Source organism: Callithrix jacchus, chromosome 4 (assembly GCF_049354715.1).
Source record: "Callithrix jacchus isolate 240 chromosome 4, calJac240_pri, whole genome shotgun sequence".
NCBI classification, from domain to species: domain Eukaryota; kingdom Metazoa; phylum Chordata; class Mammalia; order Primates; family Cebidae; genus Callithrix; species Callithrix jacchus.
In genome coordinates this window covers 8241663-8268319 of record NC_133505.1, presented here as the reverse complement: position 1 = coordinate 8268319, position 26657 = coordinate 8241663, and the positions used below count along the sequence as shown (strand labels likewise).

At 36.9% G+C, this 26657-nt stretch overlaps 1 long non-coding RNA gene across 3 annotated transcripts in view; it reads right to left on the bottom strand.

Annotated features, from left to right (window-relative positions):
- Nucleotides 1-26657, bottom strand: part of LOC118152741 (uncharacterized) — a 239166-nt gene that overhangs the window by 68934 nt on the left and 143575 nt on the right. For all 3 annotated transcript variants that reach the window (XR_013534724.1, XR_008480434.2, XR_004741526.3), the window contains one exon: nucleotides 2781-2830. This is a non-coding gene — a long non-coding RNA (uncharacterized LOC118152741). The remainder of the gene's footprint in view (nucleotides 1-2780; nucleotides 2831-26657) is intronic.

The window sequence follows — 26657 nt, the reverse complement described above, 5'->3', positions numbered from 1 at the left end:
CTGGGCATTCTTTCAGGGCCTGCCTTCCAACTGGATCAAATTTTTCTAAAGTCTGCTTTGTCTCTGAAATAATTACCTTTGCTCACTCAAGACATAATGTTCACAATTAAGACTGGTCTAAAAATTCCATTCTTGTGTCATCTTTATTAGGTTTTAAAAACCATGTTATACAAGCCATTTTTCCCTTCCATACCTTGAACCACATTAAGTAGCATTAGAATCAACTACAATAAAAACTGGGTAAATGCTGTAGCCTGAATGTGTATATCCTTGCAAAATTATTATGTTGAATTACTAATTCCCAATGTAATGGTATTAGGAGGTGGGGCATTTGGTTAAGTAATTAGGTTATGAGAGCAAAGCCCTTATGAATAGAATTAGTGCCCTTGGAGACTCCAAAGAGTGAGCTTCTCCTCCCTTAACTATCTGTAAAGACACAGAGAAAAGACTGTTGTCTAGGAGCCGGGAAGTGGGCCCTCACCAGACACCAAATCTGTCTTTGCCCTGATCGTGGGCTTCCCAGCCCCCAGAACTATGGGAAATAACTCTGTGCTGTTTATAAGCGACTCAGTCTATGGTATTCTGTTATAGCAGTCAAACAAATAAAACAGAAGGAAATATTCCCACAAGAAACCATGTAAATCTGGTGCTTTTTCTAAGGGGAGAGAGTTAGATCTTTGAGCAAGTCCTCTATTTCTTTGTATTGGAACTCTGATATTTTATCACTCCTAGAGTAAATTTTAATTTTTCGAAAATTATACATTTCTTCCATGTTTTCAAGGGTTTTTGTTGGTGTAGAGTTGAACAAACTACTTTTATATGCTTTAAATGTCTTTCATATTGATGGCTATTTCTCCCTCTTTCTTATTTTGTGTATGACTTTGATTCCTCACTCCCTATCAACCTTCAATTAGCTTATAGGTGAGCCATGGAGAAAATGGCAACAAATACTTTAAAGAAGATAATTTTTAAAATGAGAATAACAATTTAAAGTTAATTTGTTGAGAAGATGGGAAAAGTACACACTAGCATACATATTATATAAATACAAATAATATCTGTCATTTTCTCTTCCAGTTAATTGTATTAGTGTCATTGACAAATGAGACCAGTAGCGTTCTAGTGCATTAAAGTATAGGTAAAAATAATACACTCTATCTTAGTATATGTTGGGGCAAAAGTAACTGCAGTTTTACCATTACTTTTAAATGGCAAAACTGAAATTACTTTTGCATCAAGCTAATAATACTATATGTTGACTATCAAAAGCTTAATTTTTGACATTGATGTGTCAATGTTGATTACATTTTGAGTACCTATCAGTTTGTGTGTGTGTGTGTGTGTGTGTGTATCTCCATGAATTTAATTAGGTTAAATGTTTTCAAAGGGTAAAATGCTCACAGATTGACACATTTTTAAGTAGCTGATTAAGAACTGAGACCAGAAAATATTGCAGAATGAGACAGAAAGAAAGAAAATCAATTGTGTTCAATGGATGTGAGTGTCCGATGGTCATTTTTCCTTGTTGAATCCTCTCTAAATTTTTTATTTGATTGTTATTAGTCATAATTATGTTGGCTAAACTGCAAAGTGGGATATATAATTGTAATGTTAAGTGTCTTAATTATATTGGTTAATATTAGTCACATTTTACCTCCTTCTTTATTTTTGAGACAGGGTCTTGTCCTGTCACTCAGGCTGGAGTGCTGTCGTACCATCACGGCTCACTGCAGCCTCAACCCCCTGGGCTCAAGTGATCCTCCCTCCTCAGCCTCCCACTGAGGCAGGGAGGGACTATAGGCATGCGCAATGCCAATGCCTGGCTAATTTTTAACTTTTTTTTTGAAGAGACAAGTTATTCATTTCATTCTAATAGGTATGGTTCTGATAACTTCATGGGCATATAAATTTGTAGAAGGAAGATACTTAAGATTTGGTCTTCTCTGTGTATAAGAGTAAAATTTTCCTTTCTACAAAGCTCATTTGTAGCACCACAGAGGTTGTTTCCTGCCTGTAGATCAGTGATAGATGGAAGGCAGAATTCTAGTAACTTTTTCAGCACATCTTGACACCCGTAGTCTTTTCTTTCCCTCGGGGGTAGGGGTGGGGTGGTGGTGACTCTAGTTATGTCTGGAATTGTGATGAAAATGCTCTCTGTCACTGTCGTCACAAGGTGCCCTGCTAGTGCACAATACCTAATGGATAATGATCGGACATATTCACACCTTGAAAAGGAGGTGGTGAATTTTTTGAATTTTCTTATAGAGTTCAGCACAACAAAGAGTCCCCATGGAGATACACAGGTTCAAGATTTGTTCCCGCAATAGCAGGTGGTGACAGAGGGCTCTGTTTCAATATGTTTTGTACAGGAAATCAGAGCTTCGGTGTGCTGAAGCTGGTATGTTTTCATCAGGTGTACACTAGTGGTTTACAGACTTGTAGAATCTGTCATTCTGAAAGTATTCTGAGAGCCAGACAATGACTCTTATTCCAGATGACACTGGCATCCCCTGGCATTGATAATTAAATGCATGAAGTGAGAACTTCTCTAAAAACAATAAAACAAACAAATACAACTTTGAGGGCACACAAGAAGGTGGGGTTTTCAGGTTGAGAATGGAATGAAAGCTTTCAATCTAATTTATAGTCACTCTCATATTACTGCACAAATTATAGACAGTAAAATCCACTGCAAGTGCAGGTAAAATCAGCATTTGCAGTGGATTTAATCCCATTCAAATTCTTTAATAATTGTGGATTTAAAAACAAAAAACCCCTACCAGACAACTGAAGTTGGGTTTCAGCCTGGCATCTACGGGCTGTTGTTCTCCTGCAAGAAAGGAATTGTAAGTCGATTAGTACTCTAGTGAGAGTCTGTATTGAAAACCTTGTTACAAGGGACCCTGGTCCAGCGTGGTGGCTCACGCCTGTAATCCCAGCACTTTGGGAGGCCAAGACTAAAGGCTCACGAAGTCAGGAGTTCGAAACACAACAACAACAACAACAAACCCAAATGAACCCGATCCTGATTGTGTAGTTTTGACTTCTGACAGGAAGACTGTGAGGTGTACTATAATATATGGTGGACCTTGTCCAATATCATGTATGAAAAATGCAGGTAACCCCACTGGTGTGGAGGTTTGCGTTTTCCCACTTGGGCAGATCATCTGCCTGGAGTAAGACGAGGGCGGTTGGGACTAGTCCACCTGCCTCGTTTCTCCCAGTCATCTGGCTTAGGTCAGAGTTCCATGGCAATTAAATCCTTCCTCTGCTGACTCAGTGAGTCACTGCTTGGCTGAACAGACATAGCCACCTCTTGAGGTCACGCTGGCTCTAAAGGTCTGGTCCCCATGCACTGAGGAAAAGGACAGGGTCAGTAAGGGAGGCTCACTGTGGGTCATGCCGACCTGGGATCCTAGGAGATGGACACTGGACTCCTTAAAATAATAATTTCCTTTCTAATCCTTTCCTCATGCATTGTTTTCTTCTTCTCTAATTTGCCCCAGCTCCTTTCATGATTCTGGAAATAGGTGTTTTCCTGAACGCCTTGTTAGGGTAAGCCTAACTATCACAGGTCATGTCTCTGTGGTGATGGTATATCACTCTTTGAAACTGTTTTCAGGTACTTTGCCAGCAGGATTTCAGCCCCTAAATAGGATATTTCAGGGAGCCTTATGAAAAGGCTGCTTTCTACCATGTTGTGAGGCTGTGGGTTTATAGCACTCCTAAATATTTAGATAGACCATGAAAATGTAGTCAATTAAGAAGTGTGATGTGTTTTAATGACCAGGTGGATTCAATTATTCAGCTTCGATTTCCTTTCTCTAGGATGTAAGTAGGTTTTAAAAAATTTCACCTGGTAAATTAACTCCTTAATTTAAAGGACCCGTCCTCTGAAGACAGTGTCTGCAGTGAAGGGGAGTCCTCTGTCCCAGGCCCTGGTGTCTACCTCTAATTTATTCCTGATGAATGACAGCAAGTTCATTGCCTCAGGTAGTTTTCCCTTCTTTCATTTCTCAAAGCTGCCTTCTGTTTTCTTGGCGTTTGTTTTAAAGTTCGGTTTGGGCATGCACTGGAGGGCTTTAAGGGTTTCACCTTAAGGTTCTTGGACTGAAGTCTTTGATTTGAGTTCCTGCTGAAGATCACCTGGGACTTAGCCGTCCTGCTGTGAGCAGGGTCACTTAGTGGAGGCTGGGCCCATCCTGGCCCCTGGCAGTACAGCTTAGCCAAGTGTGTGTGCTCAGAGACACACCGAGAAGCTCCATGGTGCCTTGTAACTCCAGGGTTCACTTTTTGGCTTTAGAAAAGTGTTCTGAAGCTCATTCCTGTAATCCCAGCACTTTGGGAAGCTGAGACGGGTGGATCACCTGAGGTCAGGAGTTGGAGACCAGCCTGGCCACATGGTGAAACACCGTCTACACTAAAAATACAAAACAATTATCCGGGCATGGTTGTATGTGCCTGTAATATCAGCTACTTGGGAGGCTGAGGCAAGAGAACTGCAAGTGGTTGCAGCGAGCCGATACTGCGCCACTGCACTCCAGCTGGGAGTGAGACTCTGCCTCAAAAAAAAAAAAAAAAAAAGAGAAAGGAAAAAAGAAAAGTGCTCTGAGATGATCCCACACTATTTTACCCATTTTAAAAATAATGGCCGGGCATGGTAGCTAATGCCTGCAATCCTACCACTTTGGGAGGCCAATCACCTGAAGTCGGGAGTTTGAGACCAGCCTGACCAACATGGAAAAACCCTGTCTCTACTAAAAATACAAAATTGGCTGGGCATGGTAGCACATGCCTGTAATCCCAGCTACTCGGGATGCTGAGGCAGGAGAATCGCTTGAACCCGGGAGGCAGAGGTTGCAGTGACCCGAGATTGCACCATTGCTCTCCAGCCTGGGCAACAAGAGCAAACCTCCATCTCAAAAAGAAAAAAAGACCAGAGAGAAACCACAGACATTAGTCTGTAACTGATGTAGAACGAGTCTGTAAACAAATGGAGAATGAGCTCATGTGTACTCATCTTCCTCCTTACTAGTTTTCAGGTCTTAGTCTATGGGGATTTGGAATGGGGCCTTTGGGTTGTCCATGCTAGATAGTTAAGGCTATTCTGAGCAAGAGTGCCAAGATTTCAAACAATTCTTTTGTTTTTGACCTAATGATAAATGTGAGAGAAAAAGTAAGTTTGTTTGCTTTTTCAATTCTAAAAGCATCACCTATGGATCTATAGGCTTCTGTCTTTTGGGATATAAAAAATGGGCGTAGAAGCTGAGGAGACTGATAATGGTTTGGCTTTGTGTTCCCACTCAAATCTCATCTCGAATTGTAATTCCCAGTTGTTGAGGGAGGGACCTGGTGAGAGGTGGCTGGATCTCGGGGATAGTTTCCCCATGCTGTTCCTGTGACAGTGAGTGGCTTCTGATGGTTTTATAAGGGGCTCTTCCCCCTTTGCGCTCTTTCTCTCCTGCTGCCTTGTGAAGAAGTTACTTGCTTCTCCTTCCCCTTTTGTCATAGTTTTGTTTTCTGAGGCCTTCCCAGCCATGCAGAACTGAGTCAATTAAACTTTTCTTGATAAATTACCCACTCTCAGGTATGTCTTTATAATAGTGTGAAAATAGACTAATACAGGGACACAAATCTGAGCTGCCAGAGCTATGAAACAGAGGACTAGAGGGACTGACCTTGCAGATATGGTCACCCTGTTGACCAGTGCATGTGCCAAACACTTGTCCTTGTCTGTCTGGGTACCAAAGAACCAGGGAAACAAAAACTTGCATTCAGCAACATGGTGTCTGCAAAACTGTCGAGAAGACGGTTGGACCCTTTCTTCCATTTGATAGGACCCTCAGGTGGTCAGAAACCCTTGCTCCTCGGTTAGAGAACGGATGTTTTTAGGCAAGGAAACCTGAATTTGCCCCTGTTGCGGCTGTTTTTGGTGTGGTATAGAGCAGACTTCCTACGGTGAGCTTTCCTAGGAATGAGGCTTAGAATACGGTTAGAAATGAAAGGGACGGGAGGAAGGAGGAGAGGAGCTCCTTAACCTAGGAATTCAGATGTGCCTCTGCCGGATGCCTCATGTCCTGCAGTGGGAAAATAGTAGCAAAACATTGAAAGGATTTGGTGAACGCTGGACCACTCTCAAAACAAAAACATCTCAGGCAAATGGAGACCAAGAAATACGGAAAAATGCCTCATAATTTCCCGTTTTCTGTGAGAGCACCGTCCTAGCAGCTGGCTCCTGCCGCTGAAAGACAGGTCCATTTAGGGTGAATTCTCATTTCAGGTAAGATTAGACCAGAAAAGCGTTTTTTAGGTAATTAAAATGTATACTTAATCTGAATTATTCTCTTTCTTTTCCACATTGACTGAATTAGTTTCAGTCTAGAGAACAAGCAAAGTTTGATCACAGTTTCTGTTTTTGTTATCTGGCCTACCATGTTAATTGATCATGTCAGTATTTTAAGGAATATTAACCATTTCCACGGCTTAGTTGAGGAATCACAGACTTAGAATGTAGGTAAGCCAGAAGACGATGCCTCCGAAGAGTCACTGTGTCCCTTGGGATGAACACTGCCCTTTATATCTTTGCGTTTCTTTGAGATTTTGACATTTATTGCCCACATGATTATAATCTCTTTTGGGGGGCACTGAAAAATTGGGAGACCTGGCTGCTTCCACACTTACGCAGCAAGATTATTTCTTAGTGTGCGTTTCTTGAAATGTGCATCACAGGCAGTTATGTGCACATGTTTCAACTGGGAGTTTTGTAGCTGTGGTTCCTGTCAGTGGGATGGCATTCCTTGTTGGGTCGGTCCAGTAGCCTATTGATTAGTTCTTCCATCTACCCTCCAAGGACACTGGTTTTCTTTTGCAGGATGTATCTTGAGTCCGTGTTAAACTTCCAGTGTGAAATGTACTGTAGGCTTCTCTTTTGCATTGCTGAAGGGAAATTTTCAACTTACCCAGCGTTCTTGTATATAACAAATTGTATTTTGTGTTCCCAAATGCCTTGTACCACCAGCATTGTTTATTTTGGTCTGGAAGTCCTGGGAACCCCATGATCTTCCTGCTTCTCCTAGAAGCTGTGCTGTATATTTCTAGAATGCCCAATGTATTGAATGATGATTGACATTTTCCATAGAGTATATAATTTAAGAGGTTGCTGTGATCTTCTTTTTCCTGATATGTTATTATACTCAGGAAAAATAAAAAACACCTGTATAAGTGTTTGTACCTCACCTCTTATCACTGTCACATCACTAAACTGTGCCTTACTCTGCTAAGTTAAAAATAATTATGATTCAAATAAGAAGACATTTGGCCAAGTCTGACTTGCAAGCAGACACTGGAAATCATATGCCACTTTTAAGCGAAAATGCCCTACTTTTTATAATGTTTTCATTTTAAAATGTGGAAAAGGGTGACATTTGGCTGTGAGAGATAACATGTTTGACACATTTTGCATTTCTGCCTTTGTGATTTTTAGTTTTGGTTATGAACTTGATTTAAAGTGTCTTAGAGTATGAATACAGGATTTATAAAGTGAATGTTATTTCTTTCACTGTATACATTTAAGACTTTGCTGCTTGGTATACTAACTCATAAAATAATTTCCACAATCTAAGTTACCAAATTTACCTTTTTGTCCTATTCTTTGAAATATACTGTATTAAATATGATGAGGGTGCACTAAACTTTTACTGTACTGCAGAATAGATGGCCACACCCATATCCCTTTCTACATGCTCTTCCCTTCAAAAACCAGTCACAAAATACTTCAAATGGTATGAGCTCTGCAAACATGAAGATTACATAACATGAAGATGTGCTACTGGGCTTCTTGACTATCCTTGAGAACTCTTTCGTATCCTGACTCAAAGGCGGTGTCTCCTTGAAAAGGTGACCAATTGTCCTGGTTTGCCTGGGACTGTCCCAGTGTTACCACTCTTTTAGGAAACTCTTCAATCCCAGTTAAACAGAACAATTTGTCCCCTTACCCTGCATCCATGTTACAGTCCATGCACCTCCTTAAGGCCCTGGTCATGCAGCCAGTGGTATACATCTTAGTCACTCTGAAACATTCCACTTCTCTGTCCTTGGGATTCTTCTGCGTATTGAACTGAGAGAAACCCACTGATAGAGGAGTTGTTTGCCCCATAATTACATTAAATGAAGCCCTTTAGAGCAGTTTAAATGTGACTGCATATTAAAATCACCTGAAGCTTGCTTGTTAAATGATTTCTTGGACTCCATAATATACTCCAGTGCCTTTCCAGTAAGTCAATTAAAGAAAAACATCTACCTGAAATTGTCTCCTATATTTTTTATACAATCACAAGAATCATAAGTTTTATACAAACACAATCAATTTGGAACAAGGAAACTTCAGAAATGGCAGAAACCAATGCAATTCCAGAAGCCTCAATACCAGGGGTTTGTGTATCTTCCTTCTAGAGCAGTGGATCTGGCTTTGGCTACACCTTAGAATCACTGGATAAGATAAATATTAAAATATGGTACCCAGACTCCATCTCAAACCAATAAAGCCAGAGTCTCTGAGACCAAGGCCCACTGAGCAGAAAGTTTGCAGGATTTGCAGGATCTCAGGTGATTTTAATATGTCATAAAATAAAAAATGGTAATGATTGTATCAAAATGTTTTCAGCATTACTAGTAGTCAAAGTAAAGCCAACTAAGCCAACAATGAGGTACTGTTTTACGTTTTGTTTTGTTTCTTAAATAGGCAAAAAATTTCGAAAATATCCAGGTTTGGCAAGAATTTTGTCCAAAAAGTAAAACTGTTAGATCAACAAGTGGAAATGGAACACTATTTCTAGAGGACAATGGAAACATGCATAAAAATGTGTTATATAGAAATTATAAATAAATTGCTATGACACATTTTCACCTTGTGTGCACGCGCACACACACACACACACACACACACAAAATTGATGAAAATTTTGCAGTTAACTCTTGAACAACATGGGGGCTAGGGGCACTAATCCCCTGTGCAGTCAGAAATCTATGTGTAACTTTTGACACCGCCAAAACTCTACTACTAATAGCCCACTCTTGACTGGATGCCCTACCAATAACATCAACAGTTGATGAACACATATTTGGTATGTTATATGTATCATTTACTGTATTCTTATAATAAAGTAGGCTAGAGACAACAAAAAAAGAGATAGTTATTAATTAAGTAGAAGTGGATCATCATAAAGGCCTTTACCCTTGTCATCTTCATGTTGAGTAGGCTGAGGAGGAGGAGACAGAGGAGGGCTTGGTCTTGCTGTCTCAATAGTGGCAGAGGCGGAAGAAAATCCACATGTAAGTGGACCTGTGCACTTCAAACCAGTGGTGCTCAATGGTCCCTGCACTAGCTAATTGATTGGTGCTGCAGCTTATAGATGACTTTTATTTACCTTGTAATTCCAACATTTCTTTAATACATTGATTATTTTAAACACCAGTAAAATCATATCTAAAGTCAACCAACACATTTAAAAAGTTATCTCTTTATCTGATACTGTTCTGAAGTGTTCATAGTTATATTACTCATTTCCCAGTGGTGTAATGTTTGAGAAATGGGTCATGTTTATGTAGGTGCTATCCTATGGCGGAGGCTTGATGGTCTTTGCTAGACTCTAAATCCATTAATAGTGGTTGAAATATGTTCATGAATTGGGAAGGAGGAAGTGTGTAAGGAAAGAAACCCAACAAAATAATAAATTGTGTACTTTAAAATTCTTTGCGTAAGTACAGACAAGTGCTTTGTTATAAACATTGTAGATGATCATACATTAATATTTAGTTACTTGCTTATTAGAATTAGTGTTGTTAATATCATACCAGATAATTAGGATGCAGACTCTAAATATATTAACCCACAGAAAATCTCTTTTGGGGTTAAAAGTGAATAGTTACATTTTGGAATAGAAGGCATTATTTAAGAGGTGGAAATATATTGATCACTCTTCCACTGTGTGCATTGCCTATATTTTAGGTTACATATATTTATGTACATATGATTAACAGAAGACATAAAACCAGGTTTTGTGATGAATTGTTTAATAGGAAGTTGTTATAAATGTATTAATTTTAATATATAATTAAATGCTAGATTTGGGGCTAGGTGCGTTTCATACCATATCACTTAATTCGCTAATGAATCATTCAAGGAATGTAGCATCATTCTCATTACAGATGATGAAATTAAGAAATGTACAGTTAGGGTAATTTTCCCAATTTACCTGCAGTTACTAAATGCAAAAGAATCTAAGGCTCAAATCCAGACCAAAATTTTTCCAAATTTCATATTTCCCATTAATTTACAATGCTATTGTAATTACTGTGTACCTAAATTCAAGTTTGCTTATACGTGAAGAAACTTGTATCATCACCTTTAGGTTATATTTTAAAAATATAACATTGGAATGTGAAATCTTCTAAGTCCTACAATTGTTTCATACATTTACTTAGTTCAAAAGCTTCTTTCATGTAGAAAACACATTTTAGGTGTCCATGGGTGGACAATCACAGCACTATTGATGGATTTTCTGTATCTGTCAATACATTCTAGCGTAAGTCGATTTTGTGGTTATTGCTTTTGAGTTGTTTCATCGTACTTTTGGGATGTATACTATAGCAAGTTTATTCCAATTATTAATAAGAAAATTGGTGGGACATCTGAAGAATCTCCATTAGGTGTGGAACATGCTGGTTCAGCCTATTTTAAAATATCAAATATAATACTAAAATAAAATACAGGTGAAAATAAACTATGAAATAATAAATTACCCACATATTGTTTGTTTTAAATATTAATGACTATTAGTAGTATTACTAATAGTAATTACCATTTATATTAATTATAACTAATGTGTTATCTTGTTATGCTGTTTTGTTTTAATAGAACCTGCATTTCCAAACAATTCCCTGGACAATTTCAATCCAGCCAGTCTATATTATGTTTATTTTAAATCCCTAAAGTGTTACATGAGTAAAGAAGCTTGGAAAGTGCTGGATTACATGAAATTAGATCAATTATTTGGTGTAGAACTTCAGAAAATGTTTAAATGGCTGACATACTTTGTAAATCTCCAAAAGGAACTACAGTATGCATCATTTCTCAAATGCATTTGACCACGAAATCCTCTTTAAAGGGAACATACCATGGAGACTGCGTCCTGTGAAACTCTCTTTGAGAAACAGTTAATGATACCTGGACCTATATGATTAGACAAAAATAATGAAAATGACTCTTTTTTTTTGGTATTAAGAATGCACCCTCAGATGCTACTACTGTCCCCAAATGGGGACATACTTCTTAGCAATAACTATGATACGTAACAAACACAGTATGTTTGTCCCTATTGGTTCGCCATCTCCCATAAATTTGAACATAGACAATGAGAGTGATAAATGTATTAGCATGTGTAAAATAGCCATAGATAAACAAAATGAAATAACACATCACCTAATGTGGTCCTTCGGTCTATTATTGGATTAACAAGTATCTCACTAAAGGTCATACCTAATAATATCTTTATTTAATAGCAACAGGTATGTTCTTATCAAAATTCAGCATCAAAAGTGGCAAGCATAATGGGTTTTCAGGACAGTGAAAATGCTCTGTATAATACCATAGTGGTGGGTATGTGTCATACATTTGTGAAAATTTATGGAATCTATGACACCAAGTGTGAACCCCAATGTAAGCTATGGACCCCAGGTGATAATGATTTGTCAGCAGAGGTTCAGCAATGGTAACAAATGTACCTCTTTGGTGGGGATGTGGATAGCAGAAGAGCTGTATACATTGTGGGGGTAGTAGGTATGTGGGAAATCTCTGTATCTTTCTCTAAAAATGCTAAAAAATAAAGTCAACTTTTTTTTTTTAAAAGCAAAATGTACACATTTCAAAAATATAAATATCTTATTTCTTTCTTTTCTAATAGAGGCATAAGGTGAATGAAGACGAAGGAACAGTGGAGGTGGGGATTTTAATGGATTTACAGAAGCTTTATGTTCTAGCACATTTCACATAAAATCAATCAGTGAAAAGTTTTGCACATGGTACTATCGGTACTAGGTGTCTAGGTGTCTAAATGGCCCAAAGTTCAGGTGTATTTCCTTTTTCATATAGTTATCACCTACTGGTAGAAAAATCAGTTTTTGCTTCGGAGAGGAACAAACATGCAAATAAACATACCCTAGAATATTATTATTGACACCCAAATTTGACATTACTTGAAATTAGATCTATTTTAATGAATTCACAGCTTTTATTTAAGAATATAAGTTTTTTTTTTTTTTTTTTTTGCTATGACTCTTGAGTTAGTGATAGAAATGGTAATTTGGAGGCTATGATAATGAGTTTTTAATAAAACATCATTTAAGGAAGACTGGAAAAAGCACATGTAATCTGAAAAAGGATTTTACATTCTTCCCAATTTAGTCATTTCACATTCTGTGTCTCACATGTAAATGTCCCAGCATTTATATGGGATCCTGGGGATGTGTGGCCATCTATTTTTAATTTCAAGATATAAGGCATTTGGTTTCCTGAGGATGTATTATTTTCTAGTATAAAACTCAGGAAAATTACTAAATGATGAAGCAAAATACAAAACAAGAAGGAAACAAGAAAAAAAACCAGATTATCCCAAACCTTCCTAACTCAGCTGCACAAGTCTGTCAACTTAAGCCTTTTTAACACCTGTGATATTGATGGAGAGAGGTCAGTGGAGAGGCCAACGTAGTGGAGTGCAATGGACAAAGAGGAAAGCAGTACTCAAATCAGTTATCCCCCCTGCCCCTCATCCCAAGCAAGGCGCCCGTGTGATGTGAGGATCCTTTTTTGGGATAACTTTCCCTAGTGATGGTGTGGTGATAACAACACATCTATGCTTTGGGCTTACTGCCACTGGTGCCTCACCTCGGAAGCCTGGCTGAAACCTCACTCCACTTTTACTGAAGTATCATGCAAAAAGCAATAGGCACATTTCAGTAACTCTCTTCTGAGACTCATTATTTTGTGTACATTTGCCTACACTAGCAGGCTTTTCACTGGTTTATTTCTTCCTAGAATATCATTACTCATTCACTTGAATTATGACATCAGTATCTGATGCTTAAATAACATCAGCTCAAGCATTTCTATAATATTCTTAGTAAAACAAAGTTCAGCATAATTTTAAGGAAGAATTTTTTTTATCAGTTAGCAACAGTTTGCAAAAGAAAGATTTTTTTTTAAACAGTACTTTCAGTGATTAGCCATCTTACATTGTTATCTCATTATCATTGAAGACAAGAAAACCACAATAAACATTTTAGGGACATGATTTTAGGGACACACTCTATGCAATAAGGAAAACTAATTAGTAGTAAGTTTAGGAATATTAATTGATAATCACAATTTGTGGGAAATTGTTAAATTTCCTCAGTATTAACTGGCTGCTTAATTTGGAATCTTGAAACAAGGACACCTTTAAATGCCAGTACTTTGTTGGGCTACAGAAGGGATCAGATGTGCTTTCTTTCTGACTCAGTGGTTCTCAGGGAAAGTCCTGTTGGCATTTGGGTGCAAACAGGACTTGCGACCAAGTGAAATGTTTTTGGAAGAAATGTCTAGTTATTGGAGGATGTTTAATTCACTGCTTGCAATTATCTCTCTCCAGGCATTCTCACAACCAGAAACCCACTCCTTTTCATACATTTCCTGATGACCCCTAGGAGACACATTGCCACTATGGATGAGAAACTCTGCTCTCAGAGGGTTATGTTGACCTAATAAGATAATCTACTCTGAAAAAGTGTTGTACAAACTGCCAAGTATTTGATGAATCAGAACACATCATTGTCAGTCCTTTTGAATGAGAATTAACTATAATTTGTTTCTGGGTGCTGGTAATTTTTTTTATCTTGTTGTCCTAATGAAAACCAAAGCAATTTCCCTCTACACGCATTCCCTTTATCACCCCACTGAAAGTCATGTCAATCTAAGGAAGGTTGCTGGGAGTTTTTTAGATGTCTTCAATATAAAAATTTCCAGAACATCTGCTAGAGAACTCAATTTCACTTCAATATATATAAGAAGGAAATTGACTTATTCTTTAATGAATGTATTTAGTATGAAAAATCACAAATATTATAAATAAGTTTAACTTACTTGCTTATTTAAGATTGAAATTTTAATAGGCAGATTAAATCTAGTAAAAGGTTAAGATTGCATATTATCTTTAAAAAAACAAAGACAAAAAAGTTAAGTGCTGTAGAAAACATGAGTGTTAAGCCTAGTGCTGATTAGAAATGAGTACCTGGGGTGACCTGGACTTAATCCTTAACAGGCCTCAGTTTTTTTCATGTATAAAGTGAGGGCTTTCCGTGTTATCAATTAGGTTTAAAATACATCTTTCGGTAACATCCAATTAATCTCTATAAAAACAAGTAAAGAGCAGAAGCAGCATATAAATAGGAAATAAGTATCCCCAAAATCATATGTTTCCATAGTCAAAGGAGATATGATTCAGGAGAAATGGACAACTGGTTCTCATTTTTAATCATACAACAACTAAATTAAGGAAAAGCTAGTTTACATAATGTTAACTTCTTGTGAAAATCTGAGCAAGGTAGCAATGTTATTTTTATTTTGGAGTCTTGGGAAATAACTTGGGAAAGTTACATATGATCACGTGGATTACTGGAGCTCTACTCAGTTCTTTTTTGTGGGTTGAATTATTATGATACACAGTACTGAAAATCACACGGAATCCAGACATGATTCAATACCACAGGCTGCCAAAATCATGATAGGAGTCCATTGAGTTTCTTGTCAGTTGTGTTTGAAGGGCAAGTTAATTCAAAATGGAAGACAAGTGAGATATTATGTGAACTCTTATCTTATTTGTTCCCCTAGGAAAATGGATTAGTAATTCTTATCCCAGGAAAGGCTGAGAGTATTCACCACCTGCCAACAGTATGTTTATGCTCATTCTCTCAGTTTTAATTCTTCCTGATGTGGTTAATGAGTTCCAGAGATAAAGGACTTTTTTACTGTTTGACCTAATGTATGTAAAGTTCTAAAAAAGCAATGCTGACATTAACCTGCTTACTATATTCATTCATTCTCTATACCTACAGAGATCCAACTTTATTCCAGCCTCTGTGTTAGGGGATTAAAAAAAAAAGGGAGCTGAACTTCTCACAAGGGCTGTATAGTATACAGGGAGAAACACACATTCAAACAAATAATTGCACTTAAGTTTAATTGTTATGAAAAGGAAAGGTAGAGTAGTAGAATGGAACACAGAATATCCATTAGAAATATCTAATATGTTTCCTGAAAGAAAATTTCATTTTGTAAGCAAATATTTTACAGAGAAAATATTAATAGTCCTCAGCAAACTGACACAAGAACAGAAAATGAAACGCCGCATATTCTCACTTATAGGCGGGTGATGAAAAATGAGAACACATGGACACAGAAAGGGGAGTACTAAACACTGGGGTCTATTGGGGGGAAAAGGGAAGGGCCAGTGGGAGGGGGAGATGGGGAGGGATAGCCTGGGGAGAAATGCCAAATGTGGGTGAAGGGGAGAAGGAAAGCAGAGCACACTGCCATGTGTGTACCTACGCAACTGTCTTGCATGCTCTGCTCATGTACCCCAAAACCTAAAATCCAATAAAAAATTAAAAAAAAAAAGAAAAAAAGAAAAAAAAATATTAATAGTTAAGTTTCTCAGGAAAATTGGAGGATACACTGAAGTTCAATCCCATGGACAAGGAGCAGGTGAATGGACAGAGCATTTTCTTACTGAAACACCAGGGGTTTAGTCTTCGTCAGGCTTGTCCAATCTACCACCCACAGGCCTCCAGTGGCCCAGGATGGCTTTGAATGCAACCCAACACAAATTCATAAACTTTCTTAAAACATGATGAGATTTATTTGCAATTTTTTCTTAGCTCATCAGTGATTGTTAGTGTATTTTATGTATGACTCAAGACAATTCCTCCATTGTAGCCAGGGAAGCCAATCACTGAGAAAACAAATATTGCCAGGCTTTATGTGAGTGATGTTGGCAGAGGAGATGAGAGCTAAGTCTCAAATCTGTCTCCCCAGTCAATGAAAATTGGGGATTTATGCAGCAGGGAAGGAATGTCGCTACATGTAGGGAAACAGGAATTAGGGAGAGGTAAGGAGGAGAAGTTGGTCAATAGGAAGCAGTTGATTGGTTAGGAAAGCAGGAATTAGGGAGGGATCTGGCGTCCCATTGTTCGCATGCGGTGATCTAGTGAGTTTCAGTTCTTCGATACTGTCTGGGAGGCCTGATGGTTAGTTTCCTGAGAGAAGAACTCAGGTAGGAAAATGTAAGAATGAGCCTTAAGAACAGGAAGGGTTAACTTTCATGTTTATTCAAAAAGACTGTAAACATTTCTATGGGGAAATTGAACCAGTTTTAATTTTAGGTATAGGAGCCACAGGATGAAGGCATGGAGGGTGGAGAGCCTGGTATAGTGAGTCACTGGAAATATTTAGGGGGCTTGTAGCTTTGTTACAACTGGGGAAGTCGAGATGAAGCAGGCCACAAAAGTCACTTCACGAATATTTTGCATTTCTTGCTAGAAAGTTGAGACTCCATCCTATTTGCTTCCCAGTATAGAGTTCATTTAGCCTTGGGGTTAAATGCAAACTCAGCACTGGATTCTCGAGGTTGCTGGATACTAGAACATTATCTTCTTTAAAGAGCAATTAAGCTCAATCTTAAGTAATTTATAATATATATTATTTGACATAAATATACAGTAAGAGCCAGAAATCAAATTTACCATGAAGTTTAGAGATTAAGCAAGAGACTGCAATAATGTTTCTCGAATAAAAGGAAAAGTCAAAACTCCATGTCCAGAGCTGGAGCCTTTGCCGTAACTGTCCTTGGCCACTAGGACTTGTCAGCACAGCAGTTTTCCAAGCTTTTGTGGACAGTCATGTGTTACTGCAATCTGGCTTTCAAAAACAAATGATGAAAAAGAAAAGGGATGGAGCTGTTAGTCACAATGAACTGGAGTTTAGCTTTTCTCTTGCAGCAATAAGAAGTATTTCCAACTAAATAATTACACTTTCTTATTGATATTGAAAGTCTCATCCGTTGTCATGCTTCCTGTGTATTATAATACTTATCAGGCTTAGAGAGGGAATAAAAGGATCCTTCGTCATGTGAGAAGTCCAGTAGAGTTTCACCTTAGTCTTTAGAACTTAAGAATTAAGTCAGTCCTGAAAGCGGCCACATGCTCCAGAACAGATTTTCCAGGCAGCGTAAGTTGATGACTGGTATCTAGGCAGTTTTGTCACACTGAAGAATGACATAGTGTATCATATTACAACACTATTACAAAATGGCCAGTAGTTAAATAAAACACTATCTTAACATGAAACCAATACAGAGATGTGACAGTAATCATAATTTTCCCTTGAGTTTCTCTTATTCATGGCGTACATGCACTTTATTTAATTTTTGAAGGAGTGATTGATAATTTTTTATGTAAAAATGATTACTTCACAGGAATTCAGTAACAAATGTCACATTCAGAACAAATTGAGGTTAGTATTACTTAGCTGAGTTGAAAATACTGAGAACATAGAGTGGAACATAAAATAATTTAACTCAGTATTATTTCAACAAACCAGCGAGGGAAAAGATTTCAGTTTTAAAAAATCAAGTGTTTAAAGTTCCAGTCACTTTAAGAAAAGTCAGAAAGGCTATTTTTCTAAAGAGTAAAAGTGTGGTTGGCTGGCACAATAAAGACGTTAACAAAATTCTGCTTTCTGTTTCTAGGTCAGACGTTTGAAATCTCTTTGACTCTGGCAAAGTTGCTTCATTTCTTATTTCTCCAGTTGTGAAAAGGATATGAAAATTTATCTTTTTAATTTACAGTCAAATGAGACAATGTCCATAGACTATGTCACTTTATACAAATGCAAGGTAGCATTATTATTCTGTAGTTAGTGACTATAAATAGTCTCTCGCAGATTATGGTAATTTTCTGTTCTTTTCATGGAATTTATGTGATGAGTTTTGTGCAGGCAAGCTTTTCATGCTTTAGATTCTTTAATATGTTGAAATTAAATTTTAATTCATATTTTTGAGATCTTCTTATTGTCTTTTCATGATTTTGTGGTTGCCATGCTTTTAGAATTCAGAAATTTAATATCATAAGATAAAAATAAAACTAACAAGTGTATTGCAACACCATTTCTCTCAAATTAAAAAATGTAGAAGAGAAAGAGCAGCAATATTATTACCATCCAAATACAATGGCTATTAGTAGCTTGTATATCCTGCCAGTCTTTCTTTCTATGTATTGTAATGTATAACAATATTTATATACATTATGCATATTAATATTATATTATGTATGTTACTAATGTAATTTTATATCATAAGGGTTTTTTTAGGTAGCACTACCTTCCCACTCCCCTCCCCATCATCTAAATCAGAGGTCAGCAAATTCTTTCCATAAAGGAGCATGGCTTGCAGGCCATAGCATTTCTATTACATCTACCCAACTCTGCTAATGTAGCAACCATAGACTATATGTAGACGAAGAAGTGTTGCCATGTTCTTATAAAGGTTTATTTACAAACACAGGCTGCATATTGAATCTGACTCATGGCTCCACAGTTTGCTAACCCCCGTCTAAATGATCATAAGTTATTAAATAATTTAATCATTAAATAACTGTATTTCTCTTCAGTGGTTTTATATTTCTTTCTGTGTCAATTAGGATTTGTCTTCATTCCTACTTAATGCTAGGTTTAATTATGCTTTCTATATAGTAACTCTCTAAGAACATGGCCGGAGTACAGTTACTTATAATCACCATGCTGTAAACTAAATTACCGAAGTTATTCATCTCAAAGTAGAAACTTTGCATCCTTTGGTGCTTTTTCCATTTCTTCCATTTCCCCCACTTCCCAATCCCTGGCAACCACAGTTCTCCTTTCTGCTCCTGTAAGTTTGACTTTTTTCAGTTACAGGATTTGTCTCTGTATGATTATTTTGCTTAACATAATGTTCGCTAGGTTTATCTATATTGTTCCAAATGGTAGGATTTCCTTTTTTAAGATTCAATAATATTTCATTGTATACATTTATCTTATTTTCTTTACCCATTCATTCTTTGATGGACACTTAGGTAGATTGCATTTCTTGACTATTTTGAATGGTGGTGCAGTCATCTCCTTGAGTGAGTGATTTTATTAGCCAAAGGAAATAATTCTCTTTTTAATTTTTTAATGAAGTGAAAAATTAAAAGTAGTTTTTAATTTTTTGAGGAATCTCCATATTGTTTTCCCAAAACGCCTGTACTAATTTACATTCCCACCAACAATGTATAAGGACAGTCTCTACATCCTCACCAATACTTGTTATCTTTTGACTTTTTGATAGTAGCTATCCTAATAAGTGTGAGAAGATGTCTTCCTGGGGTTTCAATTTGTACTTCTCCGATGATTAGTGATGTTAAGCACCTTTTCACATGCCTGTTGTCCATTTGTAGGTCTTCTTCGGAAAAGCACAGGAAACAAAAGCAAAAATTAAAAAGTAAAACTATATCAAACTAAAAAGTTTCTGCACAACAAAAGAAAAAAATCAATAAAATAAACAGGCACAGGAGAAAACAGGTAAAAATGATATACCTGATAAGGGGCTAATATCCAAAATATATGAAGAACTCATACAACTCAATAACCAAAAATGAAAACAAATGACCTGATGAACAAAGGACATGAATAGACATTTTTTTCAAAGTAAGTATACAAATGGCTCAGTTATTTACTTAACCTATTTTTCACAGGAGTCATAGTTTTCCTTTTGTTTTCAGAAATGTGCTGAATCCTCTGAGGCCTTGGATACCTTATTTTACCCTATCACTTAGATAATTTAACTTCGTATAATTCTAGGCTTGAAGATTGTATCCCTCAGCACTTTGAATATAAATACATTAATTTAATGTCTCCTTTTATGTCTCAAGTTGCTTTTAAAACTTGATTTCAATCTAATTTCGTCCTTTGTAGGTGATTTGGTCTCAATCTCTAGGTTTTAGAATTTTCTATTCACCCTTGTTTTTCTGTTTTGTTTCTTTTTTGAGATGGAATCTCAGTCTGTCGCCAGGCTGGAATGCAGTGGTATGATCTCGGCTCCCTCTGCCTTCTGGGTTCAAGCGATTCCCTGCCTCAGCCTCCCAAGTAGGGGAACTATAGGCGTGCGACATCATGCCTGGCTAATTTTTTGTATTTTAGTAGAGTTGGGGTTTCACCATGTTGGCCAGGATGGTCTCCATGTCCTGACCTTGGGATCCACCCGCCTCGGCCTCCCAAAGTGCTGGGATTACAGGCATGAACCACTGCTTCCGGTCTCACCCTTGCTTTTTTTTTTTTTAGCATTCTCTGAAGTAAACTTAGTTGTAGTTTCCTATTAATATATTTACTCATTTAGTGGCAGTCTATGAATACTTTTAATTGGAGAATAATATTTATCACAAATTGGGAAAAATTTTATTCCATAGTTTAGTAAATGTGTCCTTCTTTCCATTTTTTTTTAAATTTGGATATTCCTATTACATAAGTATACTTTTCCTCCTATATTCTTGTATATATTCATTTTGATTTTAGAAATCCTATCCTTCTATTCTTTGTGAGTGCCTTTTGAAGTTACTTTACTCCATCTTTTAGCTTTCTAACAGTTTTCTCTGCCTGTGATCATTCTGTTGTTGAAACCACTATTGAGCTCTTTATATCAACAATTTCATTTTTCATCTCCAGTATTTTCAATTACTTCTTCCAGCTGATGATCCATTTCTGTGTCTGGAATGCAATGTCTTCCCTTATCTACTTGAGCACATTTATTATACTTATTTTAAATTCTTCTTCTGTCTAGCATGGTAAATCTTTTTCATTATGGTTTTAAAAAATATTATATTTTTAAAATCGCAGTTGAGTATAAATGACCCAGCAGTTTTCTTCAAGAGATTATTTTTCCCAGGGGATAGTAAAGTGTTCTTGGGGAAAATACTGGCAAAATACTAGATTGTATCTCTCCTGAAAAATTTCAGAAGGGGAACATGCTTCAAGGAGGAGATATTTTTTGTATTGCAGTTCACTCTCATTTTCCTCTCCCGGCAATACAATATTGCTCTAGGAAATTTTATTAAATTTCCAACTCAGTCAGTGCCCTTTGCCAAGTACTGAGTCTGTGGGTTGTAATCCTCTAGTCTCCAAGGTATTTAGGTCAGTGGAGGACATGCTCAGGGGCTACAGTGGGCCTACATGTGTTTCTATCTACCTGTTCCCTGACCTGGGCCACAATATTGCACTTAAGTTATACTGTAGTTTCAAGCCAGTGCTAGGCTGATATGACAGTGGATCTTATTTTATATTATGTATTTTATTTTATTTTTATATCCTACAGAGGCAATGGAGGGGCAACAGTGTACAAAGTGATGCCAAGGGAACAATGAACAAATGACTAGAAAACTCTTATGCAGTCTATCCCCAACTGTGGCTCCTAGCCTTCTCTCACTTGTCTTCCATTCCTGTCCTTGGAATAAGTGCCAGAACCCAGTTCCTTCTATTATCCTCAGAAAAATAGTTTATCAAGATTTCTGTGATTGTTTCTCATACTCATCAGTCCCCTTCTGACTTCTGTGACTTCTCCAGTATTGCATTAGGGTGGAGGAGGCACCTAATGCCAGGGTAGTTCACCATCTCATCATGGGCAGAAATGCAGTTGTTTCTTTAAGGAGAGTTTATGGAAACTATGGCTCTGATTTTGGATAAGCTGAACATGCTCAGCTATTTTATACTTGAGTGATATTTTGGCTGGGTATATAACTCTAGAACCACAATTTCCTTCCTTGGTGCTTTATAAGTAGAGTTCAGCTGCTGGAGGACTTTCTGACAACTGATTATTTTCCCTTTTAAAGTGCCTTGGTTTCTCTGCTTTGATTTTCAGGATTGTTTCTTTATGTATAAAGTATACTAGTTTAATGGTTTTGTGCTGAGTCTATCCCACAGACTCTGGCCAAGCGATAGTTGAAAGAAGTACTCAGACATAGGTATGCAGTGAAAGAGTGCTAGGGGGCTGCCCAGAGAGTGAGCAGTCTCAATAAGCTGGTGCTGCTTGCTTTTATTCAGTACTCAGTGCAGACATAATGCTGAAAGCCTGGAGCCAACACAACTGTGGGAAATTTACATTGTTGTCCCCCTTTCAGAAAGCACTCATGCATGCGGATGAGCAAAGGTCGGTTTTAGGACAACATGAGTAAACAAACTATTTAGATAAACTCCCCTACACTCCCTTGTACCTAACTCCTCACCCTGTGCCTCAGGGTAAGAATAGCCACCTTCAGCTCATTCTTCCCCAAAGCTTTGCAAAGCCTCCCTGCCTTCCAAGAAGGTTTGCATCTTTCCTACAATTTGTCCCACCATCCTGACTGACCTCTATCTACGATCTGGTCATTAATCCTATAATAACATTTTTTTCCCCTGAAATATCAAATACTTCCTGAAACTGAAGATTCAATCATCTTTAATCTCTGAAGGTTTTTTTGAATTAAACCTAAAAGTCTTCTGTTTTAGTTTTTTCCTTCTCTAACCTTTTTGAGGCACCAGTTATGCCTGAGTTGAATCACCTTTGTCTATATTGCACACATATTATTATTTTCTTTAGAAATGCTTTAGAAATGCTTTTTTGATGGCTTGCTCAGTTTTGCCAAGTTCTTCTGTGTCCCTCTTAGTCTTTATTTTGCTTTTTCAGTGGGGACTTTATTTTGTGACAGTTTTATTATTTGTATCTTGTCTCAAGCTCTGCCAACTCAACTCTTTTTTTATCCTTTAATCTAATGTCTCCCTGTTTCTATCTTTAAGCCTTATATCTCTGCATTCATCTCTTATTTCATGGATTTGGTATTTCCTTTAATTTTGTTTGAGTTCTTGGAAATGGCTTAAGTCATGAACTTTAAGCTGCCCTGTAGAAACGTGTTTTGAGAGGTGTTATTCACCATTTGTTTTCTCTGTTTCTTTCTAGCTTTTTGAAGGGACTTAAAACATATATACACACACACACACACACACACATATATATATATATATATGCTGCACTTGTTTTCTGATTATGAATTATTTTTGAATATGAAATCATAGTGTGACCTTGCGTTTCTGCCATCTTGAGTGCGTCAAATGAATTTTTTGGTATTACCTTAGCCACTCCTGTTAACTTAGTCTTTTGTTCTGATTAACAGAACATTATTTTGGCCCTTCATGTGTGCCATACAGCTAAAGAAATCTGTGCCCCCAACACTCTTTCTGGGATTAAAGTTCTGGGCATCTTCACTTTGTTTCATTTTCATTTCTGTCTCTCACTGATACCCAAAGTCTTTTATCATATATATATATATATATATATATATATGTATATATTCAGTTTCAAGGTTATAGTGAGGGTTAACTTAAATTAAAAATGGAGGCAAAGGAGGCAGAGATGTTAGTAAACTGCCATCTTAAAATGGAAATATATCTATTTATTTTGAAAAACAATTTACCTCCCTTTCTTTCTGTCTTATGGAAACACCATGCTCTAGATATTTTCCTTAAAAAAAGCCACCTACCAGATCTCTACCCTTAACCAGAATGGAATTGTCAGAGGCTTTACAAGTACGGTTCTTCTTAACCTTTTCCAAACTAAATTCTTAGGCAGATCTCCATCTCTCACATAAGTCTATTGTCCCACACTTGAGAAAAAGAGAAAAAAACATTATCTTATTCTTACATTGTTCAAGTATACCCATGGTTATTTCTTTCTCTTTTCTTTTATCATTAAATAGATAAATCAAGTCAGATTCATTAAATCAGTGGATTATAAGCCTCATTTTCTCTAACTTTACTGTCCATAATGTCCTTAATTAGTAATCTGATCATCTCAAGACTTGAGAGAAATAAGAAAACAGCTCTTATCTATGAAACTATTGGTTAGAAATCCTTCAAATACCAGATAAACCCATTAATTCAGAAGAAAGGTAATTTCATTATGATACAGAGAACTCATAAACATATGATGCTTATTTGCTGCCTCTAAGAAATGATGATATTTTCAGACATATTCTTGCTAATATACAAGGCACACTGGGAGGACCATGTGCTGTTGTACCTTTTCCCCCTAAATCACTATCAATATGGGGTACAAAAAGTTCAAAATGTGATTTAAAATTTCTTTGCCAACATGCCAAATCAAGTGATACCTTTTCCTTATGTTTAATACAGTTTTTAAATTTTTCATTAGGCTAAATAGTGAGAACTCACAAACACAAAGAAAGGAACAAGAAAGAAGGGGCTTACTTGAGGGTGGAGAATGGGAAGATGGAGAGGAACAGAAAAAACTACTGAGTACTGGGCTAACTGGGTGATAAAATAATCTCCTGCTCTCAAACTCCTGGCCTCAGGTGAACTGCCCACCTTGGCCTCTCAAAAGTGCAGGGATTACAGGCATGAGCCACTGCTCCCAGGCTAAAAATTTTCATTAGGCTATAAGTTAAAGGTAAAATTTTTTTATACCGACTTCCTTCAAGGGAAAGAAATGCCTTCTGTATCATCATAAAGAGTACATAGGAAATAGGAAATGCTGTTCATTCTATTACTTGTTTGGACAAGGGCATTATTAGCATAGAGATCACTGGCATTGTGTCAGTATCCACAGTCCTGGTTAATGCCAATCTCCTACTTTGAGTTAAATAGAAGAAACCTCTCAAGGCTTGGAGGCTGCAGTAGCTGATAGACAATGCTGGTAAGAATACAACAAAACATAAACAGAATATTAATTTCAAAAGTGTTAAAATAGCTCAAAGACAATCAAAAGGATTAAGACTTGTAGGGTCAGATTCGTAAGAATTGCATAGTTAGCTTGGGTTAGCAGCAGGGGAATTCACTGCTTCTCTTTTGCTTAGATATATCTATGTCCAATGAATCATTCAGGAAATATTCATTGGGCATCTACTGTCTGAGATGCAGCAATGCTGGAGACAGAGTGACAGAAATAAGGTAAATGAGGCATGGGTTCCTGGCTCTAGTAATTTACAATGTAAGAGGGTAAAGACGCTACATAAAATAGAAGGTAGAAGACTATGAGTGGTTTTGGAAAGACTTGTAACAACCTGGTTCTCCATGTATTCTTGTGCTGTGTTGTTCCATATCATCAACTGAATATGAGATTTAGTTCTTTCTATGAATTCCACATCAAATATGTGATGAACAACAACAACAAAATAACAAAAATACTCCCAGTTTGGGTATTTTGCATATGGTTTGAAGGTTTGCTGGAGACAAGAATGGATCATATCATATAAGCAAACAGAACCTTAAATTTCATATTAGAATTCCAGTTATTAAAATTTATTTGGGCATCTTCTATCTCGATACCCATCTACTCTTTGTATGTAAGTATCATTTTCATCAAGAACTGGTATGTTTTTGATTATGCTCTCTATACTCTGTCAATAGCCTGAAAATGTGTGTAATCTGCAGATCTCTAATAAGAAAAAACTAAGCTTTGGGTAGATAGGGAGATTTTATTTTTTCATTATTTTGCATAGCATCCACCAATGCTCACAGTATACTATTTATGAGGTGTGATACATTCACAGGGCATTGCTTTTCCATGGGGATCCAATTACTTCTGTATGGTCCCTTTATGTGGAACAGGTAACCTGACAACATTTATTCATAGAAGGAAAACTGGTCATATGAAAAATGGCCCATGCAACAAGTCTTAGAATCTCAGGCTGTTAGATCTTGAAATTGTAGAGGTTCTGAGCATAACCCCCTTTTGTTACAACTGAGAAACTGAGACATAGAAACATCTGCCCAAGGACACCTGCCTATCTTATGAGATTAATTTATAACCTTCTCTGATAGCTCTTAAGATGTACATGCCATAGAGTGGTGGTGTGAAGTCATAATATAGGGTTTGTAGGATAGGATTTCACCCTTGATAATTGTTTTTAAGACTCTTAGAATTTATGTGATTATTCCATCTCCCTGGATTGATCATTTCTGACACTTTATAGTTGCAAGTTAATGCACAATCCAGATCCAAACAGTTTCCATAAGAGAACAAATATCAATTTGCAAGACAGTATAAAATTCTATTTTAATTTAAAAATCGAGATGAAAATCCTTCTCAGATTTAAGGTCTGTCCTCTTCAAAACTTTCTTAGCACTTACTTGTATCTTAATATTGCTGTTATATCTTTAGGACTTATTCTTTATGCATTATATTTTCTTAACTATCAGAAATCTCAAAGCGGAGACGATCATATTGAAACTTCCCTTCTGGTTTAGCCCAGTGCTTTCACATAGATGCTTGCTCAGTGAGTATCTACTGCCTTAATGGCTAGATGAAAGGGACTTCTACTTGCTAAATTTTAATTTACTGCTTGCTCTTCCCCTTAAAAAAGATGTATTGTAATAACGGTAAAACAGAGCAAAGACTTATACTGCATGTGAATAACTAGCTTCTCTGGCTGATTGAAATTGGCTTTTGCCATAGTAATATATGTAATAATAAGTGAAACTGATTTTTCTATTCATAGCTATGAAACATTTTATT